General features: G+C 39.2%; 1 long non-coding RNA gene across 1 annotated transcript in view; it reads right to left on the bottom strand.

Annotated features, from left to right (window-relative positions):
• The window catches only part of LOC309668607, a 47,769-nt gene extending 30,933 nt beyond the window's left edge, over positions 1 to 16,836 (bottom strand). Inside the window, exon 1 of the long non-coding RNA XR_014268859.1 lies at positions 16,805 to 16,836. This is a non-coding gene — a long non-coding RNA (uncharacterized lncRNA). The remainder of the gene's footprint in view (positions 1 to 16,804) is intronic.
• Between the last annotated feature and the right edge of the window lie 1,143 nt (positions 16,837 to 17,979).

Consider the following 17,979-nt stretch of genomic DNA (forward strand, 5'->3'; position numbering starts at 1 on the left):
ATTTTCAAGACCCGCCTGGATGCAGTCCTGAGTAATGTGCTCTGGGCAATCCTGCTTTGGCAGGGGAGTTGGACTAGATGATCTCTAGAGGTCCCTTCCAACTCTGAAACTCTGATTCTGTGATTCCATAATATATGAAAAAACGTAAACAGAGTGGGGCAAGAATTAATCCCTGCAGGAGCCCAAAAGAAGCATCTTTGCCTGGTAATGATTTTGCACTTACAGTTATAATTTGAAACATAGTATTCAAGCATAATAATTTTGTACCTTTCTCCTTTCTTCATCAAAATTCCACTGAGTACTAAGCAACATTCATTTCAGATATCTATTAATCAGAATTGTAATCCTATTTAAAACAAAAATGATTTTGAGAGGATTTCCAGGCTGCCAATCCATGTTGTCTACATGAACTGCATTATTTCCCCTGTTTATTTGTTAATTGTGCACTCTAACAAATTTATGTAGCGTTGAATTCAGGCATTAAGTAACCTAGATTTTTAAACACTGAGAAATGGTACTTAAATATAAATTTAAAATATTTTTAATCTTGCAGTCCTTTGAAACTTTCCCAGTAGACTAAGATACATCATTGTTAATGGTTGAAAAAGCTCCTCAACCTCATCGTTTTAAAATCTCAGATATATATTATGAGTTCATAAAACCCAAACTCAGTAACTACTCTCTCTCAACATATCCTAAATTACTAAGGAAACTGAAAGTATTTTTCATTGCGAGATGATACAAATTCATTAGCCTGTTTTTTCACCAATATGGACAAATATATTTTTTCTCTCCTGTGCCACTTTTCTGTCATTGATAACTGTGCCATCTCACTGAGCAATAGACCAGCAATATTTTTTAGGATTCTTTTTGTTATATAAGTGAAAAACATTCTTGCAGTCCTTGGCTGTACCTACCATTGATTTTTCCTTTTATGATTTTTGCTTCCCTCCTCAATTTTCTATACATTTAAAGATCTACTTTGTATTCATTGGTATCAGCTTCTTCTTTAGTACAAATTACTCTTTTTAAAGCTGTGTAGCTACTTTGATGTTCTTCTCTATATCATGTGGGGGTTTTGTTTGTTAGCTTTTATGATACAGTCTTCTTTCTAAGCTGTAGAAATGGATTTTGGGGGACCTCAAAGAGTTTTCCTAAATCCCTCAGTTCTCTTCTTCATTAGCTGGTTAGTGGCCCTTTTTACACATGAAGAATATGCATAAGTGCATGTCACAGTGTATAGGTTTCTACTCATTTAACACACATGTATAAATGCCGTAGTAAAATACTGTTCTTTCTCATTCATTAAATGCTGCTGTCCCAACCACATCACTTTCAAAAATCACTGATTATGAGATGTCATCACTTCCTCTTTCATTTGTAGAGTAAGGTCTAATACAAAATTTCTCTATTGTGGGTACAAGATCTTTTAGACCAGGAAATGACAATTTAAATTTGTTTTGAAAATCTAAACACATTTTACTTTTATATCATGATATTTCCAACACATTACTCACACAAAAGTCTGCCACGATAACATAATTATTTTCCTTTACAAAAGGGTACTCGTTAGGACAGTACTTTGGTCTTTTCTTACTACCACAGTAGATGACAACTAAATTCTTTTTCATGATTTTCTCTTTTAAGACCCTGACCAGCAAATACCTAAGGTCACTAGCTTCAAACTGTCAGTCATTTGGAGACATTTATATCTTCTTTTCCTTTCACATACAACACTAATCCTTAGGTTTTTTTGCTTAACTGGTCCTTCCTTGGTTTTAATAATAAATTTTAAGCCTCTCCATCATGCTTATTTTCATCTCATGTATAATGAGATGGATATCTGAAGTCTGTTGCTTCTCACCACAGAAGATGGGACAACATTGCACAAACCTCTGCTCCTGTTTGTTCAGTACATTTCTGCTCCCCACCTTTTGCCTCCTGCTGTGCGTGATGGTACCTGCTTCTCTTGCCTGGGGTTATTAACAGCTGACTACTTTCATCCCGGCTTTCACTTTCTTTGGTTCCCCAGCAGCCGGGTCCCTTCTTCGTACATCTGGAGAAGTGCTGCCACTCATAGTAAGCTCTCCAAGAACTCTTAACCTTCTCTGATATGCCACACTGCCTTACTTATCCTTTCAATTAATTTCCCCTCTCTTTATCTGCTAGACCCATATACCGCTCTATTTGAACCAAGGTGGAATCAAAAAAGGGACAGATTTGTATCTTACTCCTTGCTAATTTGTCACAATCCTAATACTTTCCACATTTGGCTCTTTGTTTCTGGAGTTCTGGTTTAGTGAAGCCATTTTTTTTCTGCACAAATATTCATAGAAGTCCAGATGTCTTCCTTACATATCTTGCTTACTGTTCACAACAATCTTTCTTTGTATCTAAGATGTGATATAACGTGGCTCTGATTACACTTGCACAGCTGTAAACCTATTTGCTTAAATGGAGCTATTCCTCACATTACACAAATGTCAGAGCAGTGAGGCCCCTAATTTCATACCATAGCAACTCACTTTAGCTAAAATAGGGGGTTTTTATTATTTTGTAAAAATAAGATGCTTTCATTCTGACCTAGATAAGAATCTCTTTCCCCTCCCTGCTTAAGACAACTATGAAAATGAGATTGTAAATCTCCTACGGAGAAGAGACTTGGACAAATCAATAATTTATGTTATGATTTTGAGAGACTTTCACCTCGAGGAAGTGCCAACCCTATTGTAATTGTGTAGATCTTGTTTGAAAATGTTTTCCGTTACTAATGGGAGAACCTTTTTTTTCTTATTATTTATACAAGGCTCCTTTGATTTCCAGCGTGTGACACTTCAGAATGAAGATGGTGTCTGCATTAATTAAAAACAAAGATGAGGACTCTTACTTTCCTCCCCCCTCACTTAAAATCCGAGTAAAACACTGGCAGGCAACACTCAGCATGCAGTGCTCTGTTTCCGACCATGAACCCCTTTTATAGATTTCTGTCATTTTAGCTGCTCCTGGCTAAAATCGCTGGTTATAACAGTGAGTTGGAAAGAAAAATGAGCAGACATTTAACAGCAAAATGGGGGATAGGTACACGTGGCAATTAAATAAGCCTTCTACAAATCTCAGCCAGAGAGTGTGTCAGTCATACAGCTCCTAAACAAGACCCTGGCAGCACGAGGTTCTTGCTGAGGCCTTTGGGGGAGAAAAATTTACAAGTTTATGCCCATCCATCTTTCTTTTGACCCCTGTAGCTTTGTCAAGTGCAGACTGTCTTGTCAACACCTCACTTCCCCAAATCTCCCATTGTTTCAGGAAATCTTCATTATGACTTGTAGCAGTATGTTCAAACCATTTGCTTGCTTCCTTCTACAGGATCTCTCAAAGATTAGATAAGGTTATTATTAATGGTCACCCATTCTCACCCATTGCACCATAAGTGAAAACCACTCACTTAAAGTGAGGTAGCATGCTTAGGTATCCCCACATAAACTACGTATACAAGAGCTCCTGGAATGGCATCACCAACAGTAGGGCTGGGACAAGTCTCCTGGTAGAAGTTCCACATTTCTATCTGGGCCACTGTAGGCGGTTGTGACATTTCTGAACCCTACCTAGAGACAGCAGATGACCTTCAGGCCTTCTGGAAGTTGTAGAATTTGTATCTGCTGTATGCCGAGGAAAATTATTCCCTTACCTCTTTATAGCAAACCGAACCTAGGACATGGCCAAGGGCTAAGAGATCTGGCAGAATAGGAACTATGGAAAAAAAGAAATTAAGGGAAGAGTTCTTTGGGCTGGGATTTTTAAGATTAGCACCAACTTTCAGCTCCAGTGGATTTAGCCTTTGTTTAAAATGAAGCACTATGCTGCATAAATTTTACAGATTTGTGGGATGAAATTACTTGCCTTGTGCAGAGATTTTCCTATCCCTCTGAACACACTTTCTTCCAATTCACTGTTACCACCATGAAAAAAAACTTCTGATGTACATTATGCTGGAAATATTAATCTATTCTTGTTCACAATCTGAAGAAATAAGCCAGTGCTTTATTAAAAATGAAAAAAAAAAAAAAAAAAGCCAAACCACCACATCATTTAACTTTCCCAAACTTCCCAAGTCTTGATAAAGCTTTATGTTGTGCTTTTACATTCCTAACATAACAGGACTTCACATCAAGCAGGGCAAAAATCTAAAACAAACTCCAGAAACACAACTTCTCATCAAAACAGAAAGCATGGCTTTATTTAAATATTCTCTTTTTTACACACAATTAAAAACAACGTAAGTAACGAATGAACAGATAGGATGACAAAGAACTTCATGGTCCCTGGTCAATTTAAGATTATTTAACCCTTATTTCAAGGTGAAAAATAATAACTATTGGAGTTTTAATAACATAAAAAAAAACCCTCCCAGAACACATCAAGAGTTACACCGGGAAAGGAAACCCTACAACCTCAAAAGATTCAGATGTATAGACTTGGAACTCCATAGCTCAGACTCCCTCCTAACTCCTAGTCCCACCTATTCCCTCCCCTTTCGCATGTTAGACTTTTTCTTTGCCTCCTCTTACCGCTACAAAGCAGCTCAGATATCCACATATTTACACAGCATTCATGCCGACAACTCTGTGACTAACTGATGAATATGTAACATGATCTTAAAAAATGCATGTGAGTTATGCAAAGGCATCGACTTAATGAGTACTTTCATTTTGTCTTTTTATTGCATGGAGGGGTCAGTTTATCTAACAAGGAGCATCAGAATAAATCACTTGTATTCTGAAACCTTGTCGATTCATCTGGCTAAACAAGGAGAACTATTTGAAATTAATCAAAGGACTGGAATTCTTCTACCGTAGGATGGGATGGGATGTGCTGTTTAAAATGTCAGGGCACCCAGGACATTTTGGTATGCCATCAGAGGTCTTAAAAACATGACATAAGAAGTAAGCTCCCATCTTAGCAGTGAGCAGCCAGAAACTTTTTTAAAAATCTTCACTGCCTTTAGAAGATTGTCATAACAATTATTCATTTTGTTTTCTGGAACTGAAGGGATGATGCGACTATTTTGCTAATGTAAAAAGAAAAAAATGTGCCGACATTTATCATGCCTTTGTTATTTCGCCTGCGAGCCCATTATCATAAAAGTGATTTTTGTGCAGACTCTTTAAGTGTGACAGAGATGGCCTTTTATTTGTGCAGTGGTGCATGATGAGTATTCATATAGGAAACTACAGGTATATTAGAAATACTCATTCGGAAACTTCACAGATTGCTGCCTTCAGGTATTGCACATGAAGAGCAACCATTAACTTCAAAAAAAGAAACAACCAAGAAGTAACTATATCCAATTCTGATCAGTCTGGCAAGATGGACAACACCATGGAAATTGGGCAGATATCTCAAAACTTCAGAATTTGCAAACATTAGGTGTGAGAAATAATACTCAGTGTAAAATCTGACATAAATTACATTTGCAGGAAAGTCTTGAAATAATTTTGAATTTACACATTCCTAATAATTCCCAGCCATGTTTGTTTCAAAACAATTAAACAAAACCTGTTTAAAAATATAACCTGTTGATGCATTTTTGCCATCTCTTCCAATTAATAATTCAACTCCAAAAGTTTCACTGCTGTTTTTATAATGTATGCTTTTTTTTTTTTTTCACCTGGGTCATTTCTTACTCATGTGAAAGTTCTATCTCACTTTCTGCCTTCAACAGTTTGAAAACTTTAGACAAATCATTAATATTAAGAAGAATGCAAAAGACGGTAGTTTTCTCATCTTGTCTTTGTTTCTCTTTTCCTCTGGGCCACATAAGGATGTTCAAGTCAGCAGAGACAGTGTTCCTCTTTAAAAAAAACCTGCTGATTTAATATTTAGTAGGTGATGGATTCCACCTCAACAATCAGACTCAGGAATAAAAATAGTCTGAATCCCACTCAGTGCCATGCACAAATCCATAGATAGAAACCCAAAGTATTGTACAGCACATTTCCTGCTCAGTGAGCTAGAGACAAGCTGCTGTGATTCCCTATATATACACATATATTCTGAGCTGATGCCTGTCAAACCAGCCCCTGGTTAAGTGGCAAGCATAATATAGCTTCCTTTCCCTAGAGGTAACTGTCCTCATTACTGAAGCGAATGAACCCCTAGGTATATAATAGAATCTTCTTTAAAATATTCATCATATGACAGCTGATATTTCAGCCATATTTGACTGGAATGCCACATTTTGGGGAATTTAGGACTCCGTAGTCAATTAACCCAATATTTTGCTCACCATCTAATTTTTTTTTTTTTGTCATAAATCATTAAACATTTATGTTAGGATGTAACCCGCTACTCTTCTATTCAGGGCTGAGCAAGACGTGCAGACAAGGGTTTCTCTGCTGCAGCAATGTCCATTAAAACATCTGGACTAGCAAGGCTGAAACCTTCCGCTTTCACTCAGCCAGAAAACACCAACTTCTGCAAGGTGACTCACATCATCCAGCATGGTTCTGTTCCCTTCACACTTCTCAGAATCAACACTGCAGGCTGTGAAAACCTCCCTCTGCCAGCAGGTCTGAGGAAGACCACGGGCAGGCAGCGGGACATAAATCAGGGGCCAGAATACTTCATCAGAAATCAGAACAAAGAAGCTATGTAGGGAGAGAAAGAGACACGTACAGGGGTGGGTTATTCAGCCCAAACATTTCCATCCTCAAACGCCAAATGATCCTTTTCCTTTTGCTTCTGTATTCTTACTTCTTTCTTTAAAAAACACTGCAGTTTTCCCAGTCTCCTCCTCCCATTTGTTTCTCTACCCTGTTCTTAATTGCAGCCACAAACTCGAATAGGTCCTATTTCACCTGCCCTTCCACTGCATCCCCCTCCCAGCACAAGTACCTGCTGCCTCTTCAATTTAACCTTTCACAACCCTTCCCAGTCCTGGTTTCATGCACGGCACATAAGGCAAGTACACAAATAATCCCCGCCGGCGTGGAGGGAGGGTGTCACCGACACGCAAGGCTACGCGGGAAGTTTGCACAGCACCTGCTCACACTCTGCGAGCCTTCCTGACACCAACACAGCATTCCAGTGCACCGCTATTATTTTTAAGTGATTTCTCATGTGATTGGGACTGCATCTCCGTTCCCACGTGCCACTGAAAACACCGGTGGCAAAATATTCATCCTTACTATCATCAGGACTTATTTGTCATCAGAATCCCTCTTTAGTTTTAGTCATTTGCTTAGTCTTAATCTACTGATGTCATTGTGCTGGTCTAATTAAAATCATTTGCTGACGAATATTGTCAGTAATGTTACAGTTGACTAAATTAACACTGGCTTAGCCCCAGCTTTTTTATCAGCTTAACTATGCAGCACTGATTGATGAGCATTTAAAAGCAGGAATTCCTTTCTTCAGGTCAAAGGCATAAAAGAAAAAGCTGGAGATTTGAATGTGATACATCAACAAGTATTACCAAGGCAAGACTGATATAATTGTGCAGAAGGCAAACCAGACACACCTCTCCACAACGTCCCTGCAAGCTGGGCCATAACAACAAAGATGCATTTGGCCCAGACTGTTCAAACAGCAGGAGAAGAGCTTAATATCTTGCTCTAAAATTGCTGTTATAAGCAACTTATCTTGTTGTCTGACTCTTATTTACTTTTTTGGCATAAATTGAGTATTTCTAGACCACAAGTATTCCTACAGACAAAAATTAATTGCAATATTCATCACTGTATGTGTCTAAATGATAGGGAGGCTGGAGTGTTTTACAGTGAAAACACATCCAATTTTAATGAAGTTCAAAAGAAGAAATGTTTATTTATGGATTAAAGTACACAAAGATCTGCTGCTCACACTTTCTGAAATACTGACAGCTTTTCCTTTTTTTTTTTTTTTTTTTAAAGAGAGAAAGAGAGAGAGTAAGGGAAGGAAAGACTTCACATCTCGTACGTAGTTGTGGTGAGTGGATCAACGTTCCCAGCAGACAGGCAGAAAGCTCCTGGGTCTTTTGACACTACTTGAGAATAGATGATATACAACTGAAGTCTGAAGACAAAGTTGCCTCTGAGAGGTTGCCTCTGGTGAAAGGGTGGAGATGTTGTGCTGATAGCCCATCACAGCTGCGGGGGGGATGTCTCAACATGTCTTGAGAAAGACTGCATATTTCTCTGTTTGGGGCTCAGCTTTGCTACTGTTCAAACCCAGTGACATTGTTTTAACACTCCTAAAGTTATTCTGCAGAAAAGAGGTGGAATACAAATTAGAAGAATATCCTGAAGAATTTTATTTCCTATTTAGTAGGTTCATAAGAGAAAAGAGCATAATTACCTATCTAAAATCAGACCCTCTACTGAAGACCTAAATAAGAACAAACTTAAGAGATGATGTGAAGGCCTCAGAGTGACATGTAAATATAACAGAACTATGGGAAAAAAAAAAATAGAGGGAAAAATTGAGCTCTTGGATAAAAGTCCCAGAATGCTTTTCACCGTTTTTGGAAGTTTCAGCCACCGCCTATTGAATGAGAGCTGCTGCCAGTGGTCTTCAGAATTATTCATTAACCGATGGTGTGCAAAAACATTACTAGGGGGAATACCTTCCTCCCCGAAATACATATTCAGCCTGCTTGGATGTTGGGAAAGAAGATGCTAACACCAATAGAAAACTGTGGCTGTGCATGGCCTTGACAGCACTCCGCTGGATCAACAAGAATCCAGGTTTGTACAGGCTCCAGCAAGTTAACTAATGCAAGAAATCCTGACTGTATTTAAAAAAAAAAAAAAAGCTTTTCTTGGATTTCTCTGTTCAGGCTGGCTGTCTGGTTAGTTAATTTCTGGGAGGGGCATGAAAGGGAAAAAGAAAGTACGAGAGACAGATAATCCTTACTGCTCTGAGAACCTTTGCTACCACTGACCTGCTGTCAGACCATCCCAAGACAAGATACAGTCTGTTGCCATCACTACAGTCCAAATCGTCTATGGATTCAACCACAGGAAAACAGTAAGTCCGGAGTTAGACCTTAGCTTATACTACATGGACAGAGAAAGAAAAAAAAAAAAAAAAAGGAAAAAGAGAGAAATAATTTTTGCTAAGCCAGCTATCAGCATGCTGCTGCAATACTCTGCCTCAGGCCATGCAGCCTCAGCTGCACCATCTGCCCTGGAAAAACTCCAGAGAGGAAGGAGCAGCTGAGAGTGCAACAAGTCAAGGATCCAGTATAACTATGACTGGTCTGTGCTAGGAGTTCACCTGAAACCTCACCTCCCCAGATCCTGTTTCTTTTTCTGAGACACCTACTTTGTTAAATTGTTATTTTTGATGAGCTGAATCTTCTATTCAGCTGTCTTAATTACTTATTTCCCTGTAAGTACTGGTTTCATCTGCCTTTCCAGTGTGTAACCTTCTCCCTGAATTCACAAGGGACAGCATCCTGGGTAACAGGCACAGCGAAATGCCACTCGCAATGGAGGTATTAGGCACCAGGAATAAAACACAAAATAAGATTTTTGTAAGAGCAGTAAAACCCCTCCAAAGTCTTGGTGACATCAATTATCAGAGATAGACCTAAAATGTTTTTTCCTATGTTCAGCAGCAAAATTCCCATTGACTTCAACACTGCAGGATATGTCCCTGTGCACTGAAATAAGTCACCCGTATATGAATTCAGACAGGAAGAAGTGGCCTCCAGCAAAGCAATTTTTTATCTTTTGGTTCTGAGGAGTAATAGTAAAAAAGTCTCTCCCTTCAATCTGTATCTCAGTGAAGTCACCCACAAAGAGATGCAACGTTCTGGATCACACTCTTGTTTTCCTTCCCTTGACATCTTACCATGCTTCCCATTTTGTTTATACATTTCCTCTTTATTCTTGACATGCAAAACTGACTGACTTCATATGAGGCCGTAATGCAAGGACATTTGTGCTTTCTGAGGGTAGACAGTATGTGTTAAGGAATAAAATCCAATGGTCTCCTGCGGGGAAGAAACAAGAAGGCAGTATGAACCTTCTGCAGGTACAGGTGTGAAAACCTCCATTTCAACTAACACGCCAGGGAGTAGATCGGAGATATTTAGGTTGTAAAGTGCAAGTCTACAAATTCAGCCAGAGAACGTGACTATCTTACTGGCAGTGCAACAAGGCACATACCCTTTGCAACTCTCGTTCACAGGAGAGAAAGAGTAAGAGCTGTGCTACCTCAACCTGCAGAGCAGAAGAGCAGCAGTTGTCCCCCTGTTACTCTCCTGTACACCCCAAGTCCTTTTCTGCTGACTGCGGAGACAGCACTTCCCATGGGCCACCTCCACATCAGGCCAGAAGACACTCTGGGCAGTGCAGAGACTGTTCTCCTAAAAACCCTCCATGCTCCTGCAGCTGTACACGGGTCCACGTGACAGGGATGGATCCCTCATACTGAGATCTCAGCGTATGCAATGACTGAAATATTTTGCTTCTGTCCTCACTACATTAATGTCAAATCTAACACTGCCTTTAGCAGGAGCAGGGCAGGAACCGTGCATGGCATCAGACGAGTTGCTGAATGGAAAATGCACATTACCTGGAAACTGTCTTCAAAACTCATTTTAAAGAGAGACTTTGGAAAAATCTGCCATCATTTTAATCTTTACAGATGGATTAAAAAAGGCACCTACAAATAATTTAGAAAGCTGCCTATGTTCTTCTCATGTGTCTACAAATTATTTTCTGCTTATGCTTTTCAATACCTGAATCCTGATTATTGCCACTGGTCTTACTGCTCCGCAGGAAAGCACTGCCTCGCTGCTGCTAGCTCCTCACATCCCCGAGGTAAGGGCAGAACCTATTCTGACTTATTGAAAATGACTCTGTTTTCTCAGAGCACAGAGCAGAATTTAATGATCAGAAAAGTATATATTACACAGGCAATTGCAAACAGTTCCGTGCTTCAGGATTTTGAAGGAGGTTATTTCTATAACATAGTTATGTGGAATGTTTTCTGAAAAATTCACATGTATACTTGAATCCATCCTTGGGGTCTGGATGTACAGAAGATGGATTACAAAATTTGTCTTGCAACTGTTTTATTATCACTGCCTACTGCTGTCAAAGATATTTCCTTTGATATCTCTGATATAATCCCATCATCACTTCAGGGAATACAAAGTGATGCCCAGCAGACTAGGAAAGGGTAGAGGTGTTCAACAACTACACAAGGAGAAGTCAAATTTCCTAGGCCAGAGAAGAATGTAAGGAGAGGTGAAGGAGAAGGAATGAGCAAAACTGTCCTCTTCGCTCACTGCAGTGGCTGTGTGTGTGTGTGTGTGTACATCTCTCCCCTGCATTCACCTTCAGTTCTGAGGCTGAACCCACCATTATCTCCTTTCTGCTCGTGGAGAGGCACATGCGGCTCCACGTGACCTCTGATGATGAACACCAAACATGCTGTGAGGCTCAGACAGGTAGCTGTAGAAAAAAGAAGGAAAAAGCAGCATAAAAATATTCTCTAGGGATAGAACAGGTCAGAAGAGTAGTCATGCAGATCCAGCCATTCGTTGTCAGTTCATACATGGTGCAGTACTTATCACCTGAGGGCCCTTTGGCAGCTTAGTTGAAGTAAACCATTTGTTGCCGTCCACATCCAGGGAGCAGCCACCAGGGCCATATTACCACCACGCTGGCACCGGCGGGGACTGTTATGGCTGTACCATGAAGCAGAAGAGAGAACCAGGCAGGGAGACTTAGTTTCAATTCCTTAAAGGAAGAGGACTAGGACACATGAGGAGGACAGAAAGAAAAAACTACGAGTCACGACTCTGTCCTTAGCCTAAAGTGAAGGGGCTTACAAGGCTATAACTTTCCATAAATACATATAGAGGGAGAAGGTTACCTGTTTGGCACATTTTGCCAGCTGAGTGACCTATTTATATTCCATTGTATTTTCCACAAGTGCAAATGTGCAATAGGCAAACTTCTGCCCATCTGAACAATGACAGTAAGACAGAGCTGTCCTGTGATACCCCAGGATACTCCTCAGCAAAACCTATAGGAGGAGGTTCAGAAGCAGTAAGGAGGAGGACAGCCCTGCTCACGGCATGCTTGCTTTCCTCTCCTGCAGTCATACCCGAACACTGCAGACTGTGTCTATGCTAAGAGGTCTTTCCATGCATGGAAAAAACAATGCCAAGGAATCTTGGTCTCACATTGCAGTCACGAGCTTAATGAAGATAGCTCTCACAAATCTAGTGAAAAGCTCTGGACACAATCCAAAAGACGATGTTTGGAAGCAAATTACTGTACTGACAACAAATTGGGTTCCTACTCCCAAATTTTAAAGTATGTAATTGTATTGAGTTTTGTGGCTATTTCTCTCTGTAACATCCACGAAAGATGAAGGGACTCTGGACAGAAATTTATAATAGTTGCTTTACAGACTATATCTGAAACTTCCATTTCCCACATTTACCATTGAGATTGACAGTCCCAAATCCTTCCATGAAATTACTGACCAAAATTATACTATTGCAGTTAGTACAAGCAGTGCAACAAAACTCTATACAAGTTTAGATACAATACAAAAAATAGGATGTTTATTAATATGTACCCGATGCTTTTTAACTTATCTAGCAATTTTAAATATACAGTATTAGTTAACTACCTATATTTGAAAAACAATACTACCCATGACACAAATGCTAGTATCCAGATTATGACAGGCACTGAAATTTGTGATCCAGGTTTCCAGGTTCTTGCAGGTGGGGATCAATGGGGTCAGAGAGACACAGCAAGAATTTGCACAGAATACAACAGGAACAGTAACCTTTCCTCTTCTTATATGACCTTTTACATCTGTCTATTCCTTTAGGATCTACTGTTGTTAAGGACCAACATTATTCTACTTTAGGGACAAACTATTCCTTTCGCTAATGGGAATAATTTGTAGCAACCACTTGTCACCTTTTAAGACCTGTCCATTCAAAGGCATGTTCCAGAGACCGACATTAATCCTATGAAAAAATACGTGCTGTAGTAAGCTCTGACATATTGCAAATGCACGCAATGCTTGACATTTTTATGATTATGCTAATATTGTGACATTTGATGTGCTTGTTTTTGAAAAAACATAGCGCAATTAAGTTCTCTGAAAGAAAAACAGAAAGAAACAAATCAATCACTGAGAAGGCATGAAGAATGAAAACTGCTTCTACCGGCTTTGGAAACAAATGCCTGCTAGTCAATGGCAAACAACACGTTTGAACTAGATATTTCAGGAGACTTGTCAGTTTTACTCTGAAAGCAAAGAGCACTGATAGGGTGACTTTCAAAATTTTTAGCACAAGCACTGGCTTGACTTTCACCTGTTCCCTCTACCTTTGAAGTATATTAGCATTTGTCATAAAATGACTCCTTCCATCACTGAAAGAATCAAAAAACAAAAAAACAAACAAACAAAAAAAACTGGTTCCTCTTAAACAACTTCAAACTATGGATAACCCAGTTAGGTCATGAAACCTTGCTTTTAACTTCATCCTCATTTAAAACACACTGCCTACTTCAGTTATTCCCCAAAGTAAAGTAGGAGAGGAGTAAGATTTATAAATACCAATATAAATAATTTTATAATTCCTCTCCCCCACCTACAGACCGGAAGATTAACAGGAAGAACCAGAGAACTGAATGAGGTGATACTGGAAGAGCACAGCGCTTGAGGGCAGGAAGGCTAAATGGATCAGTGCTGTGGAGTCAAGAAGAAACACAGAAGAGCACTTTTGGCAAAGGATTCACAGAGCAGATGATCAGAAAAGTACCTGAGGGAGTTAGAGTGAGAAATCCCCAAAAGCCTGGAGAACGTGCTTCACCTCATGAAGTACCCTAACATCAAAGTGTGGATGGGGAACGCTGCAGAGCTCTAGCAGAATCTTCAGGAAATAGGTGATGGTTTCTGATGAACAAATCACAAAAAACCACTTCTGCATCAGAGTTGACTAAAGTCCCACCAACATCTGATCTTAACAGTGCAGCAGACGCTGGAGGAGAGCCAAAGGGGGAACCAACTGCATATTTTTGGTACAAAGCTACAGGAGACGTAAGGAATGGCTACAGCTTGATTACAGCAACACTAAGAAGCAAGAGCCATCTCCCCTGCCAGAGCCTTGAAAGCAGTAGCTCACTGAAAATACGGAAGTAATTTAGTATCAACTTTGGAAGCAAATTAAAAGAACATTCATAACCTCAGGGACTGTATACATTTAATCTCTTGTTAAAGATAAATACTAGCCAGACTGAGTTTAATAAGACTAATTTGATGGAGACTTACTATTGATGAAATCAAGAATCAGTTTAACTCCCAGAGATCCAATTCCTTACACAACACATAGTCAAGGCAACAATAACAAGCTTAGGAAAATGCAAAAAGTGACTAAAAAAGGGGTTTTGATCAAAAAAATTGAACTCTTGGTCAATTATTGGCGAATGCTGAGTTAAACTGAAAATTAAATTATAGAGAGGAAGAACCTGGAAAAAGGTAGAAGTTTTAGCTCTTTTCCCTGAGACAGTGCAAGACAACAGATTTAAGTTAAAGAATTGGTCTGGAACTCATGGGAGAAAAGAAAAAGATTATTCAAAATCAAAAGTAATGATCCAATATAATACAAAGCCTATAAAATTACCCTTTCAGCACGCTCAGAGACTCCTACAACCTTTTCTGTTCCTAATAGAATGTGTACACCTAAACTTTGTTAATGTTCTCGGTGTTTGGCTTTTTTCAGATACATGCACTCTGGGATTAATCATGTAGAGCCACTTGACCTATAGAAAGAGCTCCTTATATAATTGGCACGATAACAGATGCAGCATTTCTTTAACAAAAGTGACAATTAGTGGGTACCCCTTCTGCCATCCATTCAGTATGACACTAACCCTTTCTGAGTTACTTTCCTACACTGCAAAACTAAACCCAAAGCTCAAATCAAACTTAGATCAAACTTCCTTCTCTTGGGATGTTTTAATTTGGGACAGCTCAATGCCCCATATATTTCTTTCCTTGGGCTTAGTCTCCAACAAACACTTTCTGCTCTTGCTGGACTCAAAGCCTTTGAGAAAGATGACCCATTGGCCAGTGGTGGTCAGAAGGGAAGCAAAATCCAGATGGAGATAATGTTTCTTTCTACTGAACTAAGTTCTTTGAGTAGGTCTATGCCAATATGTAAGCCCAACTACAAACACACTGCTCACCCGCAGGTAAGCACTTAGACAGAAATTGATCCCAAAATCTTAAGCTTTTAAAGATGGCAATTAGCTTTTCAGTACAGACCGGTATCTCAGCCCCCTGTCCTGGAAAAACTAAGACCAGACATACTACAGCCTATTTTATCCATCTGGGATCAGATAGTTCCAAGCTGTGAATATTTGGGGGGGGCTTCATCTCACCTTATTTTACTCCAGTAGAGTGTAGATATATATATCTCAGCTAGTTAATTTAAGCTTTTTTAAAAGATAAAGACGAAAAATAAGCATTTCAAGATGATTCATCTGACCTATTTTAGTTGATCTACATTACAATGAGATTGATCACACCTTAAATTGTATTAAGGTGAATGACTCAGTCTGTGTCTGCCTCGGTAAATGGAGCATAACTACTGGCTCAGACATTTTGAACAGACAATGCAACCTTCTGCTGACAATGGAGACAAGACACATCCGGGCTACTACAATCAGTATGTCTAAATTCTTCTCCTAGCACTCCACATATACCCTACACAGAAGTGAATCCTCCGCTTCACTTTCTTTTTCACCAGCAAATAGGACCTTTGTCTTTCTGCATATAAGCTGCCTTGTATGATTTTTACAATGCAGAGGAGGAAAAAGGGTTTTTTCTTTATTATTTCCCTCAACATTTGGGAATCCAAATCAGGAAAGGAAGTGTGTCTAAAGAATCCACTGCCAAATATCTGGATGTCCCAGGTTCTGCTAGATACAGAAAAGTGCCAAATTCTGAATCCTGGTTTGAATTCATTTTCCTAGCCAAGCACTAGTAGTAGCGCTAAAATGGGATCTAATGCAGCAGAATATTAGTCTTTAGACCCACCATGAACTGATGTGGTTTTTTTAAACCCAAACTTGACTAACAAGGTTTTTTCAAAACCCAAACTCATTATAATTAAATGCAATTACAACCCCCATGGCTTTAAATCAAGGTTTACTCAGAATGAAGACAGCTTCTGCTAAATTAAATTATTTTTCCCTGTAGGTGGCATGGTAAAAGTTGAACTAAATAAGGGAAACATATAAAAATAGCAAATAAACAAGCTCACAGATATATACACATTTTTCTTGATCCAATGGCATTGTAAACACTAATTAACGAAGTACTTATAATTATTACAGTAAAGTCAAAGAACTAAAATTTAAAATAAGACAAATACTTTCCAAAGTGTCCAAGATTTTGGCTAACTCTGCTTTTGCATTGCCAGGTGTGAAAAGCCAGTTCCCTCATTTCACAGTGCTGAACTACCTTAAAATCTATCGACAGCTGGGGTTACCCAGCATCTCTGAATATTACATCCAGAATGCCACACCTTCTTCCAAATTTAGAAACTCCTTTTGACAATATTTCCCAACGTAGTTTCCTGTTATACTATACAACTCCTCAAACTACTAACAAGGCAGTCCTTAGACCAAAAAGATCAAACCTTGGTTCCACCGAACATGAGGGAGTTCTGACACTAATCACAATGAGGTAAAACTTAGCCTCTGGTGCAGAAATAAATGGGGAGGTTGGGGTATGTATGAAGTTATTTGCTGCATTTCTTATAAGGAGTCCACCTTACCTTTGAGGCATTCTATAATAAATACTATATCATTGCTCAATTGTATGGAAATGGTGATTAGTGGTTCTGCAAATGTTTTGTTTGGGATTTGCGTTTTCGCATCAAAGGATACTTCTCTGCCTTCGTGTGCTGTCAGCCTCTTTAGGATGAGACGGCTCAGCGCAGGGATGCCTCAGCTATATCAGGAAGAGAAGAAAACATGTTAAACCACAAAAAACATACAAGCTAAACACAGAGACTCTGAGTTCAGCCACAAGGTCTCGGAAACGGAGGGAGCTGTGGCAAAATATTATGGCTTGACTAAATACCATGCCCCAAAATTTAAGCTACGAGCAGTTCTTAACAAAGAAATTCCAGAGACTAAGGCAGAATGAAAACCAGCAGGGAAATTTAGCTTCCACTCCCAATTTCTGGCTTTAAAATATTTTTACTTTCAGATATTTTACAATTCAAACTTTGAGAGTTCTGTATAGTTTAAACAGCTGTCAAATACATGTGCTGTAGACCCTCTGCCATGAGGAAGTGGTTGATAATGGGGAAGGTTCCTTAGGGTGGGGCCACCATCCATTTCAGAATTCCTGAGATGGTCCTGTTTTTTAACAGGTCTCTCCCACCATTTCAGTATGGTCAAGGAGCTCCAAATGGCTTTGAGTTGTGAGGATCATGTTGAGCAGAACTTGCTATAGCACTTCTTTTCTTAGATAGACCATGCAGACAGGGTTTGGTTGGTTGGGTTTTTCCTTTTTTCGGGGGGGGAGGGGGGGGGGGGCAGCGCTGGACAGGGACAGAAGAGTTCATCTTCCATCTTTCTGTTGAGATTTAAACTAAATCTAAGCAGTGCTGAATTGATTAGTGTACCCCAAACCAAGAAAGTATTCTCTAGGTTGCATTGGTTTTGCTAAGAAGGATTTCACACATTTACTGCTGTCTGTCACCATAATGCTATGACAGAAATATCCATTGATAATGCTTTTCAACCTTGTAAAAGACAACACAAACTGTTGCTGTTCTTTCAGCATGTCTAAAACTGTAAATCTGCAATAGCCCATCTCATCCTTTGTATAAGCTTTTACTCATGTTACTTTTAAATGTGATTTCCTGATGTGAAAAAGTTAATTTAGAACCCATTGCTTATTTAGGTATGCAGTATAACAACAACAATAACCATTTGAAAA

The sequence above is a fragment of the Vanellus vanellus genome (assembly GCF_965231255.1).
Source record: "Vanellus vanellus genome assembly, chromosome: 2".
Taxonomy (NCBI): Eukaryota; Metazoa; Chordata; class Aves; order Charadriiformes; family Charadriidae; genus Vanellus; species Vanellus vanellus.